The sequence below is a fragment of the Lolium rigidum genome, chromosome 7, assembly GCF_022539505.1.
Source record: "Lolium rigidum isolate FL_2022 chromosome 7, APGP_CSIRO_Lrig_0.1, whole genome shotgun sequence".
Lineage (NCBI taxonomy): Eukaryota > Viridiplantae > Streptophyta > Magnoliopsida > Poales > Poaceae > Lolium > Lolium rigidum.
Window position 1 is genome coordinate 113,814,090 of NC_061514.1, and position 15,236 is coordinate 113,829,325.

The 15,236-nt window shown below is 49.0% G+C and overlaps 1 pseudogene; it reads right to left on the reverse strand.

Moving 5' to 3' along the window:
• Nucleotides 1-337: 337 nt before the first annotated feature.
• Nucleotides 338-3,418, reverse strand: LOC124671863 (annotated as a pseudogene).
• Nucleotides 3,419-15,236: the final 11,818 nt, after the last annotated feature.

Here is a 15,236-nt window from a genome sequence, read left to right on the forward strand (position 1 = left end):
CTGTCAACAAACCCACGGTATACACATGTAGGAGCTACATGGTAACAGATGGTCTGAACTCAGAACATCACAACCTGAGACAGAACATTGACTGAAGTGCTTCTACAGTCAAGATCCCATAGCAACTTCGTTGTAGTATGCTGGTTTCCATGGATGCAGAGTATATTCAAGTATTGCTGAGCTGGGATTGTTCTTTCATTGTTGTATGGCTATTTTCTTCTTGAAGTTCTTTCTGTACTTGAAAACTGCTTGGTGAGAAAACATGCAAATGGCAGTGCCAACATCGAAGTTCTTGTCATATTATTTCTCTCTATTCTTTCAATGTTATCACAATCCCATAATATATACAACATGGAACTACATGGTGACAGATAGTCTGAAGTCAAAATATCACAATCTGGGACAGAACATTGAAGTCCTTCTCCAGTCAAGATCCCATAGCAACTTCAGTTTATGGTGGTGTCATGGTTCCAGTAAGATCCCGTAGCAACTTCAGTAGATGGTGGTGTACGTGGATGAACGCTGAGCTACAACGTCCGCAGCGACTGCACAACTTCATACATGGCCGGTCTTTGTTCAGGCTTCACTGAGGTGCAGCGCACTGCAAGCTCCAGGGCTGCCTGCATCCCCTGTGGAGCGGTGCAGGATATGCTCGGATCAAGTATCTGCGACACACCATCGATCAAGTTGATTCGCCTCCGCACCCAGTTCACGATGTCTGAGCAGTCCTTGGCTGCCGGCTGCTCTGCTGGCCTCCCAGTGATCAGCTCCAGAAGAATGACCCCAAAGCTGTATACGTCCATGAAGTTTGTTGGGTTCTTGGTGAAGTTTTGCTCTGGTTTCAAGAAAACAGAAGCGAACTTCAGTTAAATGTGCAATCACCAACTCTTCCTTTTCCATATGTTATGCAGCCAGGTTAGTACTAAAACAATGTATTCCTCTATCCATAAAACGATGTCTCAACTTTGCCAAAATCTGGATGTATCTGTATACTAAATCGGGTATAGATATATCTAAATTTTAACAAATTTTAGACATCCTTTTATGGATGGAGGGAGTAGTATGGGTGACTAGTACACAAGGTGCTTCTGAACATCTGAACATTTGAACTGCTATTCAACAAGATGCAGACACTTCAAAGTGTTACTATTCAACAAAACCTGAGTGTACCAATTCAGCTAAAGAAATGCATACCTGGCGCGATGTAGCACTTGTGATTTAAATCTGAATCCAAGGAAGATCGGTATGCCTTTTCCCCGACAACACGTTGAATCCCAAACCCTGCAACCCTGGGCTCGAAGTCATCAGCAAGAAGCACATTGCTCGACTTTAGATCACGATGGAGCACGCAAGAAGTATAATCATGGTGAAGGTACGCCAGTCCTTGAGCTACTCCCAGTGCAACCTTTAGCCTATCGTTCCATCCCAGAGTGAATTTCGGCGCGTAGATCATATCTTGTAAGCTTCCTTTCTGAAAGTATTCATATATGACGCTGACCTCTCCTTCTGAGTAGCAGAAGCCTATGATCTTTGCAATATTCTTGTGCCGGATTTTTGCCAGTACTTTCATCTCATTCTTCACTTCTCTGAATGTTAGGTTGCCTGACGATAACAGCCGCTTCACAGCCACTCTTTGCCCATCTTGTAGCTCGATCAGATAGACCTTTCCAAATGCTCCCCTGCCAATGACGTTCTTCTCGTGGAACGCGGTGAACAACTCCTCTCCGGTGATCTTGATAGGGTGAAAAAGCACCAGCTTCCATGGGGATGATTTCTTGCCTTGTACCCTCCTGCAAATTGCAAATGCTCCTATAGCCAGCAGCGCCGCCCCGGTAACGAATGAGGCCACGGTTGCGGCCAATGCTAGCTTCTGATGCTTTCTCAATGGTGCACCGCAGTCGTTCGCCAGTCCGGGACCGCAGAGCCCCGGGTTTCCTTCAAGAAACACGGCAGGAAGGCCGGAGACCAGCTGCAGAGGCACAGGGCCAGAGAGACGGTTATAAGACACGTTGAGCAGCGCAAGCTTCAGGTTCTGGAGCTCTGCAGGAATGGCGCCGGTGAGGCCATTGCTGGACAGGTCAATGTACGTCAGCACGGGCAAGTCACCGAGGGACGCCGGTATCGTCCCTGTGAAACCGTTGCTGGAGAGGCGCAGCGACACCAGCCTCTTGCAGCTCCTGAGCTCGGGGACCGGGCCGGAGAGCGCGTTGCGGGAGACGTCGATAATGCTCATCGCCGGCGAGTCGCAGAGGTTGTCCGGCAAGGTGCCGCTGAGCTCGTTCAGGGAGGCTGAGAAGCGGTACATGGTGCGGATCGTGCCGATGGTCCGAGGTATCGCACCGGAGAGGCTGTTGTTGTCAACCTGGACCTGCTCGAGCCGAGACGCCCCGGCGGGGAGCTCGGGCAGCCGGCCGGAGAACCGGTTATTCTCGGCGCGGATCACCTGCAGGTCCGGCAGCGACCACAGGCCGGCGGGGAGCTCCCCGGTGAATGCGTTGCCCTGCACCTGGAACCTCTGCAGCATCAGGCACTTCTCGACACCGTCCGGGAACGGCCCGGAGAAGCCATTCCGCGACAAATCGAGCGACAGCAGCTTCTGAAACCTGAGGCCGAACCCCGGCGGCACGGCTCCGGCCAAGCTGTTCATGGACAGATCGAGGGCCTCCAGCTGCTCGAGCCCGAGGAAGGTGTCGGGGATGGCGCCGCTGAACCCGGAGCCCTGCAGGAAGAGCCACCTGAGGCTGGCCATGCGGCCGAGCTCCGGCGGCAGCGGGGACTCGAGGAACTGGTTCCCGGACAGGTCGAGGTAGTGCAGGCTGGTGAGGTTCCGGAACAGCGCCGGGTGCAGCACGCCGGAGAGGCGGTTGCCGCGGAGGTCGAGCACCTGGAGCGCCCGCAGCGCGGCGAGGCCCGGCGGCACCGTGCCCTCGATGTCGTTGCCGGCGAGGTCGAGCGAGGCGAGGCCGGCGAGCGCGGCGAGCTGCTCCGGCAGCGGGCCCCAGAAGGCGCCGGCGCTGAGGTTGAGGGAGACGAGCGAGGCGCAGCGCGAGAGCTGCAGCGGGACGGTCTGGTTGAAGGCGTTGTTGGCGAGGCTGAGGCCGGCGAGGCCGGGGACCCGGCAGAGCGCGGAGGCGTTGAGGTCGCCCGAGAGGCCGAGGCCCTGGAGAGAAAGGGAGACGGTGGCGGACGAGGTGTTGGCGGCGGCGGCGGCCGTGCAGGTGACGTGGGGCCAGTTGCAGTAGGGCGTGGAGCTGGACCAGGAGGCGAGGGCGCCGGAGGGGTCGTGCAGGGAGGCCTTGAAGCTGAGCAAGAGGTCGTGTACTGGCTGCTGCGCGTCTGCCGCCGAGGACGGGGTGGTGATGAGCAGCGATAGGAGGAGCAGGTAGAGAGGTAGGTGGGCGACGTTGGTGGAGGCCATGGACAGGGAGGAAGCCGGCCGGCGAGCTGCCATGGACAATGAGTGAGGACTGAAGGTGTGACCGAGCAAGAGCTAGAGACAGTGGATGTTCTGCTGTTGGTCAAGGCCTTGCTGTTTCGTGGGCCACTGGAGATGTAGAGCTCAGGGCATCTCCAGCGACGCGACTCGCGTCCGCTTTGGTCGTAAATGCGTCTGGCAAAGTGATCGGGCCGTCCGCGGAGACGCAAACCTGGTCCAAATATGCGCCAGGTTTGCGTCTCGGCGGACGCTACGCGGACGCGCAAAGTGTCCGCTGCGGTCTCCACCGGGCCGGCCTAGCAGCGAGCCTGCATGGAGGGCATCGCTTCCGCGGCCATCGCTTCCGCGTCTGCGCCGCAGCCGTCGCCTTGAATGCCGCAGCTTCCTCTTCTGCGCGTGCACTGGCGGGCGGCGGCTGGGCTTCTGCGGCGCCTTCAATGGCATCGTATCCCGTGCGCGGACGCCCTTAAAAGTCCAGCGTCCGCGTTGCTCCTTCGCCCACGGCTCCACTCGCGCCACAGCCGCCGGCTGCGCCATGGGGAAGAAGAACGACTTCGAGGCCTCCGGCGGCGGCAACAAGAAGGTGCCGCTCCCCGTCACGGTGGGGAGGCTCATGCACGGCAAATGGGTGCCGTGCGACGCCCGGTCCGGCGTGCGGCGCCGCGCGGTGGCGGCTCGGCTGCGGCCGGGTGCCCGTCCCTCCGGTGCACAGCGCGCGAGCACCGAGCGGACCAAGGAGATCCGGCGCCGGAGCGGTCATGCGCCGGCGGACCTCCTCGCCGATCCGGCGTGCGCCATCGACTCGGAGAGTTGGCGTACGTACCTGTCCACGGAGACGGACGGCGGACGAAGGGCCGGCTTCATGGGCGGCGGGGATTGTCCCTTCGGCCTGCACCGCCGGCTCGTCGTCAGCAGGCGCCGACGCGTCGTCAGCAGGCGCCGACGCGACGTGAGCAGCCGCAGCACAACGACCGCGAGGACGAGGATGACGACGACGAAGCCTACGCCATGTACGACGACGACGAAGCCTACGCCATGTACGACGACGACTACATCGAGGCGCTCGCGTACCATAGCGAGGACGTGAAGGACGACAGCGAGGACTACGTCGGCCTCGTCTTCCACGAATGGCAGCAGACCATGGCGGAGGGCCGGAACTTCGAGTTCCCCGACAACATGACGGGCGACGAGATGGCCAAGCTCGGCCTCCTCGTCTCCCGAGTACGACGCGCTCGTGCGGCCGCCGTTGCCCCGCTACGCCACCGTTGTCATGCCGCCGGGCCTGTCCGCGGATGAAGCCCTCGACGGGCGCTCCTGGACTCGGCGGCGCCTCCTCCACCGCCGCCATAGCCTTGGGCGCCTCCGCTGCCGCCACGGCCTTATGGGCTGGGCTCCTCATCCGCCGCCACGGCCGCGGCCACGGGCGCCTCCACCGCCGCCTCGGCCGCGGCCTCCTCAACCTCGAGCACCGCGATCGCGTCCGGCGTATGCTCCCCGGATGGCTGCGGCCGTGGGACATACACGAGGTCATCTTGCTCGACGGCGACGAGGAGCGGCACGGCCACGATGCGCAGCAGTAGGCGTTTTAGGTTTTTTTTTATGTTTTCAAGTATGTAAGTTATGTTTCAGTTTTTGTAAATTATGTTTCAGTTCAAAAAAATGATTCGTCCTAAAAAAATGCGTCTGCCGCTGAAACCAGCCCCGACGCAAACGGACGCGCGGTCGTTTTCGACCAAAAGGACTGACGCAAACGGACGCGCGGACGCTAAAATGCGTCGCGCCGCTGGAGATGCCCTCATGCCCTGAGAATGAGACGACGGAGGATTGACATGTGCTTTTCACTAGCGTGTAAATAAGCTGCAGGCTCTGCAGGATTTGTTGGTAGGCTGTGTCAGGTTTGATGCGGCAGCTTTTGCGTCCCGTGGAACTTTTGGACGGGACACGGGCGCTTTTGGAATTTGGACTTTGGAGTGCCGCCCTTGTCCTTGGTGTTGGAGGTTGATGTGGTCGATTTTCACAAATTCGACCCTTTTTCAAAATTTCAGCATAATTTAATTCTATTTTAAAAAATATTTAAAATCTGATCCCTTTTAGTAGCACCTCTCTCCGGGGCGCTACCTTCTCTACCGTAGCGCCTCGAGCAGCGGCTATATGTGCCAGCATGGCGAGGTGGAGCCCACGATTCGAGATGTTAACTCCCTTGGCAAGGGCGCTTACCCTTTTGAAGTTCAACTTCCTAAAAAAGGGTGGTACCCATTTGAAACATGTTAAGTCGCATGGTCCGCACCATCCCCTCCACCTACCACTTACCCCTCAGACCCCGACCATGAACAAAGTAGGGCGCGTCCACCTCACTCTCCCCTCTCAAATCCCTCCCCCCAAAATCCCTCATATTTGAAGATTTCTCCGTGAATTTCGGTCTCCTCTTGATGTAAAGAGGTGTTCTATTCAATCCACTTCATTTTGTCCGATTAAGGTCATGTTTTTGTTCCATTTTGCTAAATCTTTGTAACCCTAGAGAATTGGATTCGGCCACCATTCTACTTTCTATTGTTGTTGTGTAGTCCAATGGTGGTTTGTATGATGTCTATGTAAGATTTGTAGGTTAGGGTTAGCCCTTGATCTATTTAGTGGCGGTTCCTAGGAGGAGACACCGGCTCCTACTTCGGGGCGACGTATGCTGGCGCGGTGGATGAGGAGGACTGCGAGGATGACGAGACGGACATCGTCCTCCTTGGAGACAACCTCTGGGCGCTCTACTGCATGCGTCAATGTAGACTAGGGGGCGAGGGATGCGGCGTCTGCAGGAGCTCGCCGTCGGTAGTGACGTGCGCCATCACCAACATCCAGGGTCCGTCTAGGTATGCCCACCAATGCGTGCGCATGTGCTTGTTCTGTTGCACCGATGTATCTCACGTTGTTGGCCGGCCGTCGAAGAACGCCAACAAGTTTTCAGTGTTGCTGGTGTCCTAGGTTGGCGAAGCTCACTGCGCCGGTGAGAGATTATCGCCAGGGTGGTTACTTCGGGTTGTTATATTATGATCCAAATTCATATACTAAAGGGAGGCTAACTTCTGACGAGCGGAGCGAGGCCCGTCGCCGGTACAGATCGTTAGCACCGCCTATAAATACATCTTGTAAGCCGCCGGCTAGGGTTTATCAGATTATAAGATAACCCACGGCGTTTGTACTCCCCGATATAGTGAAGTTTTGCTGGATGGCGACCGTGGTTTTTTCCCTTCTGTGTTGGAAGGGGTTTCCACGTTAAATCTTGTGTCTCCGCTGCGTTTACCTTTATCGTTCTTTGTTATTTGCTTTTCGCTTTTATAACAAGTGGTACCAGAGCCCGAGTTTCAATCTAGGGTTTTGCGACATGTCTTCCTTGAAGTTCGATCTACCGCAGTTAGATTATACCACGAGATTTTCTCTATGGAAAGTGAAGATGAGGGCGATCCTTACCCAATCTTCTGATCTGGATGAAGCTCTTGATGGATTTGGCAAGAAAGATGCCAAGACCTAGATCGACGATGAAAAGAGGAAAGACCGTAAGGCTTTTTCATTAATTCAGCTTCATCTATCCAACAATATCTTGCGGAAGTCTTGGCTGAGAAATCCGCAACGGCGTTGTGGTTGAAGCTGGAATCGATCCGCATGTCCAAAGATCTAACCGATAAGATGCACGTCAAGATGAAGTTGTTCTCGCACAAGCTGCAAGAAGGTGCGTCAATGATGAATCACCTATCGATCTTTAGAGAGATCGTTTCTGATTTGTTGTCCATGGAGGTAAATTATGATGATGAGGATCTCGCTCTTATACTGTTAGTCTCGTTGCCTAATTCTTAGACTATGGGCGAGGGAAGTGGCGTCTGCAGGCGCTCGCCGTCGGTAGTGACGTGCGCCATCACCAACATCCAGGGTCTGTCTAGGCATGCCCACCAATGCGCGCGCCCGTGCTTGTTCTGTTGCACCAATGAAATAACGTCGTATCTCGCGTTGTCGGCCGGCCGTCGAAGAACGCCAGCAAGTTTTCAGTGTTGCTGGTGTCCCAGGTTGGCGAAGCTCGCTGCGCCGGTGAGAGATTCTCGCGAGGGCGGTTACTTCGCGCCACCACCGAGTGGTGTTCAACTTGGGCACCGGCGGGATGTTGATGCCTTCGTCACTCATCCTCCACCCCGACGGCAGGCGCATGTCCGGCGTGGCGAGGTACTTGTGATCCTATAGAGCCAAGGCCTCATCGACGATGAGGGTGCGCAGCGCGAAACCGTTCGCCACCGTGCCTCCATCGCGCATGCTTACCATGGTGTTCGTTGACGATGCTCTAGCGGCTAGGGTTTGGAAGGAGGCGAGTGGAGTGAGCAGTGTGCGCTCTGTCGAGGCCTATTTATCATCGGGAGGATGCCACTGCAGCATTTGGTCCAGCGGGCGTGTGGAAACCCGCACGCCGTCAAGTGGGAAAGTGGAAGCGTCGACGACGAGACGTGTCCTTGCCGCCTAACGGGGGAACCGGCGCCGCCACAATGGATCTTTATTAATTTTGACTAGACGACGTGCTGACAATACTGTCCTAGACGATGGGTTCCGACGTGGCACACGTCGCGGCTCTTGTCTGGTACGCCCAAGTCATCCCCCGTGGCAGGGACGGCCTAGGATGACGGACAGAATATTAGGCCACGCTGAATGCTAAACTTGGTTGAGGGCCACCACTGGGCGAGGAATTTTCCCCAAATCCTTTTTTAACAAGAAGGTGGTAATTCATTGAAGTAACATGTGGCGAGTACAATTTGCATACATGTCCCTTACAGCACTCGCCCTAAAGAACCAGATATTTGAGGATAAGGCATGCATATTTATAAAACACAACCCATAAAAAATAGTAGAAAAGCAATCAAGTCATGGGACTTCTCTGCCACCGCTCGCCGGCATCCTCGAAGCGTCGCCGCCAAGGAACATGGAGAGGTCGCTCGCACTCCTTCTTCCGGTGAAGAACCGATGCCGCTGGTCATCTCCAAGCCGTCGGGAACGAATCACTTGGCGACAAGGACACGTCGAGCTCCAGCATAGGCGGAGGAAGGCCTCCACCATGGAGGTTGAACAAGGGCCACCTTGTCGGTTGTAGATCGCAGCAACCATGGAGCCAGCTGCGTGGTTCTCCTCGTTGTTGATGAACCACCGAAGAAAGAGCCGGCACCATCTAGGCAAGACCACCTCTCCACCCCTTCTTCTCCCCTCGCCTCCACAGCCGGACAGAGAAAGAAGCAGGGCAGAGTAGAATCTCCACAGATAACCCCTGTCAACCCTACAATTCGCACTGTTAGCAGGGGAAGAAGAAGCAGCAGCGCAAGATCCCTCTCGCCTCCATGGCCTGCCAGGGAACATAGCTTGCTGATGACTTCAACGTCGCCGCACTTCTTCTCCTCGCCACCACGGCCGACCAGAAGAAGTGGGGCAGCCTCCAACCTCTTGCACAGAGAGAGATGCCTAAAGAGCCCTTTATTGAAGGAGATCCCAGAGTAGAAGAATGTAATATCCCAGGTATTGGGGTTACAAAAATAGAGGAAACAGATGTGTGCATTGCATTCATGCATAGAAAATCTGGGGAATTTTCGCGCTTTAAAAGTAAAACAGTCACAGTAACTGAAGTTTCACTTGACCTTGGTGGAATAGAAGTAGCTCATCAAGTCAAGCGCTATAAACCTCAATGTGACTTTGCTAAAACCTTGTTTTGGGTAGAGATAAATTGATCTAAGGGGTTAGATCAAATGGAATTAAAATCAACACAAGAATTTATTAATCAAGGATCAACTACTTGATCTTATTAAAGATCACAACATGATATTCCTTGCTATAACATATGAACATCCATTTTATTGGAAATCACAGTAACAATAAAATGGAGAAATCATTCTTGACTATCTTCTCCATGTAATAAAACTATCCATGATCCTACCATGAAACCTCATGGTACTCATTCCACTTCAACATTGGAACTATAACAAGGAGATCCACTCAAGAAGTATATATCTTTCTCTATTCCAAATTATTAAGCATCAAACCTAGAGAGGTGAGAGTTCTATTATAATTATTAGACAAGCAATAACAAACCTTGAGCTAAACCTTGGAGATACATCCAAGTATTCAAACCATCATCTTGAAGAGAAGCTCTAAGATATTATTCCAGACATTCCCAAATGAGAGAGAGACCATCCATGCTAATTTCAGTTCAATCTATTCAAATATCCAAATGGTTAAACCAACATTTCTTGAGAGAAATTTAAGTGAATATCTCAGGCATTCTCCTGGGATATAAGCTATTGAGACAACCATAGCCATGTCCACCCAAGAAACTACAAGAGAGATATTATACCCTAATTGATCAAGACAATGTTTGATCATGGAAGTGAGAACCCAATTTGATGAGAGATCCTTAGGAAGCCAACCCTTGATCATTATAAATTGAGTGATGATCATAAACCCTAAGAACTTGAGGTAGATATATTAAGAACAAGTTGATCATGCCTAACCATGATCATGCTCTTGAGTTTTGTGAGAATAAGTTAATTCCTAATAGGATAAATAGATATCATTCACCACATGAAATCATAGGGAGGTAACTAGTAAGCAACCCTAGAATTATATTCCAACCTTTACTTGTGAAACACTTGGTGAACATAAGTAGAATCCTACCATATCTATACTTGATAAATTAAAGAACCTAAGAAAACCTTAGAGTAAAACTCCATACTCATTATGGTGAGAAACCATCAATCCATTTGAGCAAAGTTAACTATAAAAAGAATTATTACCAATGTAGTTACTTTAATGATAAGTTGGGGGTAATAATAGAAGTTAAGTGGTAGAAGATAAAACCAACTCTCAAATCCTTAGTAATTAGGGAAGCACATGAAATATTCAGCAAGTAACCACCTTATCATGGTTAGGGGAGATTAAACCCTAGCACATGCAATATGGTGTCATCTCATCTCACAACCTAGAATTAAACCTCAACCCTAGTTTATGTATCACTATGGTGATCATAATACAAACCAGGCCATAATTGAGAGTCAAACCAATTGCCATTAGGTGAATCTCATTAGAACCCTAGAATTGCTCACAAACTACATCTTATATTTCAATTATGAACCTAGGATTAACCTAGTGTTAAATTATATTATTAAAACCTATAGGTGTTGATCAACCACTTATCCTTATAATTAAACCAAACCATGAGGAGAGTAGTACTTACTCTAGGTAATTTTAAAGTATTACTAAACTACAACATTAGTACTAAACTTGGAAGGAGTTCAAGCAGAGTTTCCAATTCATTAGCACATAGTTATGCACATAAAATAATAGGCAAGTGACAACCTTTTCAAATAGGAGGTCAAGTCCTTAGAGATATTTTAGCACATGAAATCATGCCATTTAGTCACTTATTAAATAGGACTCCATAAGCAAACAATACTTGATCACTTGTTTCTTACAAAGCTATACCAAATAAAACAAGATATATCACTAAGTAAGAAAACAACCAATGGGAAAACAATTTGAATATTCCTAAAGATATTATTCAAATTCATGTCCATAGGGGTATTGAAATTCCAAATACCAACAATAAAAAATTAAACCAATGTTATGGTACCATATTAAATTTGCAAATACACCACTCAAGACCTTGCAGTATCTTGGGCTAATCCTTGTATTGTTCAAATAAGAAATACCTGCAAATAGAAAAGCATTCAAAACGAGAATTAAAAAACGAGGATTCAAAAACGAGAAAATAAGAAGAAAAAGAAAACGAGAAAAAAATGGAGAAGAGCCTTACACGGCCATGAAGCAACGTAGCAGCCCAGCACAAGCCCATCAGCACGGCCCAGTCCACCATCAGAATCCGGTCCACGTACCGTTTCGCTCGGATAAAGACGAGACGAACGTCTTCGTCTTCGTCTCCTCCTCCACTCGCACAGGAGCTCGACATGGCGATGCTAGCGCCACGTCCCGCGGTCGCCGCCGCTGTTGCGGACCGCCAGCACGCTTCGGAGACCCTATAAAGCGCCGCGGTAGCCTCAATTTCTTCTCGTTTCGTCTCAATCGACCAGAACTCCGAAACCCTAGCTCGCCGGAGACCATCTCGCCCCACCGTTTTAGACCACCTCGAGCCCGCCGTTGAGCTCGGGAGGAGCGCCTCATCGTCCTCATCCTTCCGGTGGAGTTTCGCGTCAAGGGGAGCTCGGGAGGTGACGCAATCGACCGTCCCCTTCCGCGCGGGTTTGCGAGGGGAACGGCGACCCCCTGGTCGTCTCCGTCCTCAATCGACCCCGACGACCGCACGGGAAGCATCAAGGTGATCTTGCGCTTCTCTGGAGCCTCAAATCGCATTCTAGCTCGCGCCGTAGCTCGTCCACGCCGTTGCTCGTCGGAAACCGCCGCGGTTCATGGTCGCCAGCAAGGCTCCGGTGACCATTTCCGAGCGGCGCGGCCACCAGTAGATTCCCCTCGTTGCCCTCGTTCGAACAAGCACGCGCACGCCCACGGGAAACCCGGGAACGCCGGCGCCGTCGTCAACCACCTCGCAGACCACCGTGAACCATGCCACGTCGATGCCACCGTGGCGTGTGACATGGCCAGTGGCCCACTAGTCAGTAGCTGTGGGTAGGATCAGTTCGGGTGTAGTTAGTATTTTCTATCTTATTCAAATTCTAGAAATTACTACAACTTTGCAAATTCATATAAAAATCATATTAACTCAGAAAAATAAAAATAAGACATCAAAATTCTTATAAAAGTAAATTATATCCAATAAAAATATAATATGAAATTTTTATTTTTAATAAAAATTCAATTATTTAATACTTGTTAATTAAGCCTTTAATTTTAATTCCAAAATTAACTAAAAGTTAATAATTAAGAAAAACCTATAAAATTAATAAAAACCAGTAAGAAAATTAGGAAAATATTAAAACAAATTTTCCTTTGCTTATAATTTATTAAACCCTTAATAGGAGGATTTAAACCCTAATTAATAATTAATTAATTAAAAATAAAAAATGCCCAATCCAATTTTGTGTTTAATTTAAATTGATTAATAACTTCAACCTTATAATGAAGTTATTACCTTAAGAACTATATGGTAGACTAGGAAACCCTAATTCCATTATACATCAAATAGTAGTTCATAATTTCATGTGGGATCTTAAAACCCTAATGACATTTAGAACCTAGCTCCATTATTTCATATGAACCCTAAATGGTTTCCAAACCTAAACCTTAGGTTAGAACATGTGATCATAATACTTTGATCCTATTCATAGCTCCATAGTAGCAACTAAATAATTGCCATGACCACATAAAATGTAAGAACCCTATCACTAGTTAATTGCTATGCTATGTTCTCATCTAAATAAAACTTGTTGATCTAGTAGGATCAACCAAGTGTAAAACCCTAGTTCCTATTCCCAAGACCACCATCCCTAACTATCCATGAGTAGCATCACACCATTGTGATGAACTCCAATAGCAACCATGCTAATATTGACATCACATCCCATACACACTAAACCCTATTAGTGTGAGATAATTATTAAACATCCTATTTAGGAAACCACCATTCCTTACTTAATGAATCCAATAACAAAACCTAGACAACCTCAACCCTAATAGTTATACTTCTTATTATTTAAGAAGTATGTTCTTCAAAAGTTATTCTTTTAAAGTAAATAAAGAATCATCATCAAACCTGCCTAATAGGACCTATAGACAATAACCATCTACCACCAGCAAGGTAGCATCAACCTTGATGGCACCCATGTGTAATTAATTGCTTAGGATGCCTAGGCATAACTCCACCTACTACTGGTGAATCCAACTCTGTTATGATCCATCTAATACTTGCTCTAGAACCCAACTAGAACCATAATAAATCATAGAACTTCACAACCTTAATTATTATACTGGTTCTTTATTTAAAAACATGTTCTTCAAAAGTTATTCTTTTGAATTATATAATAAGTAATCATCAACCACACATTATAGAACTTAAAATTGACAACTGCTCCTTACTTATTATACAATTACTATTCCTGGGTGTGTATGATTGTTACTATTCATTTTACCACCTTCTTATGATTCTAAAACAACACAACCCTGAATAAGAACCTTGTTTGTGAATCATTCTAAAAGTGCAACACACCCTGAACTAATCATTACCACTCACTAATCCTAAATCATCGGGGTTAGGTCACGCTTAGAGCGAATGCATCTCATACTTATGCATTATTGCATCCTTGCCAATCTTTTAAACATCGTCCTTACCGGACGATGATGCTATTTCAGAATTTGGATTTATTGCGTACCGAAGACCTTGCATGCATAATCTTGCAGTCAAGAAAGGCAAGTTCATCACTTGCTCATGTCATTTGAGTATTTCTATCAAATTACTTGCAAAGTACTATGGTTATCACTATTGCATAAAAACCAAAACCACTACTTTCATAACTATGAATATGACTATGTGGTGGGCAATGGAACCATGGATTGTGTTGATATGGTGGAGGTTCCATTGCAAGGGTTATTATCCATCTAGGATTAACAACAAATGTCGTCCAGTGATTCTTGTGCCGTAATACCCGTGTTAACCATAAGATCCGGAGTGGGACGGAGTAGTCAAAAGTGTTTCCACCTCTCGTTCATCAACGGATGCGCTTTACCGTAGACACTTGTATCCGTCGGGGCAAGCGGTAGGCTGGGGAAGCCTTAAGTCCCCACGGCATAGTCCGTAGACACTTGTCGCTCGAAGAACAAGCGGTAGGTGCGGGGAAGCCTTAAGTCCCCACGGTATTGCGGTCTATGATGGGTTGCAGCTACCGGCGAAGGAGTTTGGTTCGATCCCAGGCATGTCGTCGTGGTCGGGGTCCACCCTGAAATCTATGGGAATAATGGGACCGGCGAGGACCCAGGGTCGGGGCATGCAACAAAGGGTGGGTGTTCGAGGTAGCGGAGGAACATGATTGGCTAGAACTTATACCGGGCCTCACACCAAAGGAAGTGTGGACGAGAACTTAAGCTCGGTTGGCACCAAGGTTAAGATCTCTTATGGGTAAAGCAACACACCTGCAGAGTGTAAAGAACCGTGACCTGTCACCCCTGTTCCGGGATATGGAACTGCGAACGCGGCCGGAAAGGAGCTCCATGAAGTTCTAGTAAACCGGTGAAGGCTGACGGACATAGTTCTTCTGAATAAAAGAAACCTTTTGAAGAAATGGTTATGAAAACTTGCATTGGTATCAGACTTTCTGGTCTAATGCTGTAGCTAGTGCATTAAACACCTCTTTCCTATAATGAACTTGTTGAGTACGCTCGTACTCATCCCACTCTTAAATCCCCTGCTTAGATATGGAGGCATCGAAGGAGGATCTACCGTGCAACTCAAAGGCCGAGGAGTCAACAACTACTTCAAGAGAAAGGACCATGTCAGAAGAGTCAGATACCACATCCAACAAGGAGAAAACCTAGATTAGCAATAGAAGGGGACTAGCTCCCTAAACCTAGCTCCTATTTAGCTAGAATCTATTCATAACCTCTGTAGCTAGTTAATTACTCTACAAATAGAGTTCGTGTTAGGATTAGACTACGAGTCGTTCTTCTGGAGTTTATTTGCAGATTTACCTCATTGTAAAGTAGGAGGCTGTGATGATCTTATGTAACAGAGTAAATGTTGTAATTCTATAGACATGCCTTGGACCCGCATATGTTTCTGTTGTACCACTCTGAGCGATATAATACTGGTGGAACGGTGTTTCATTGG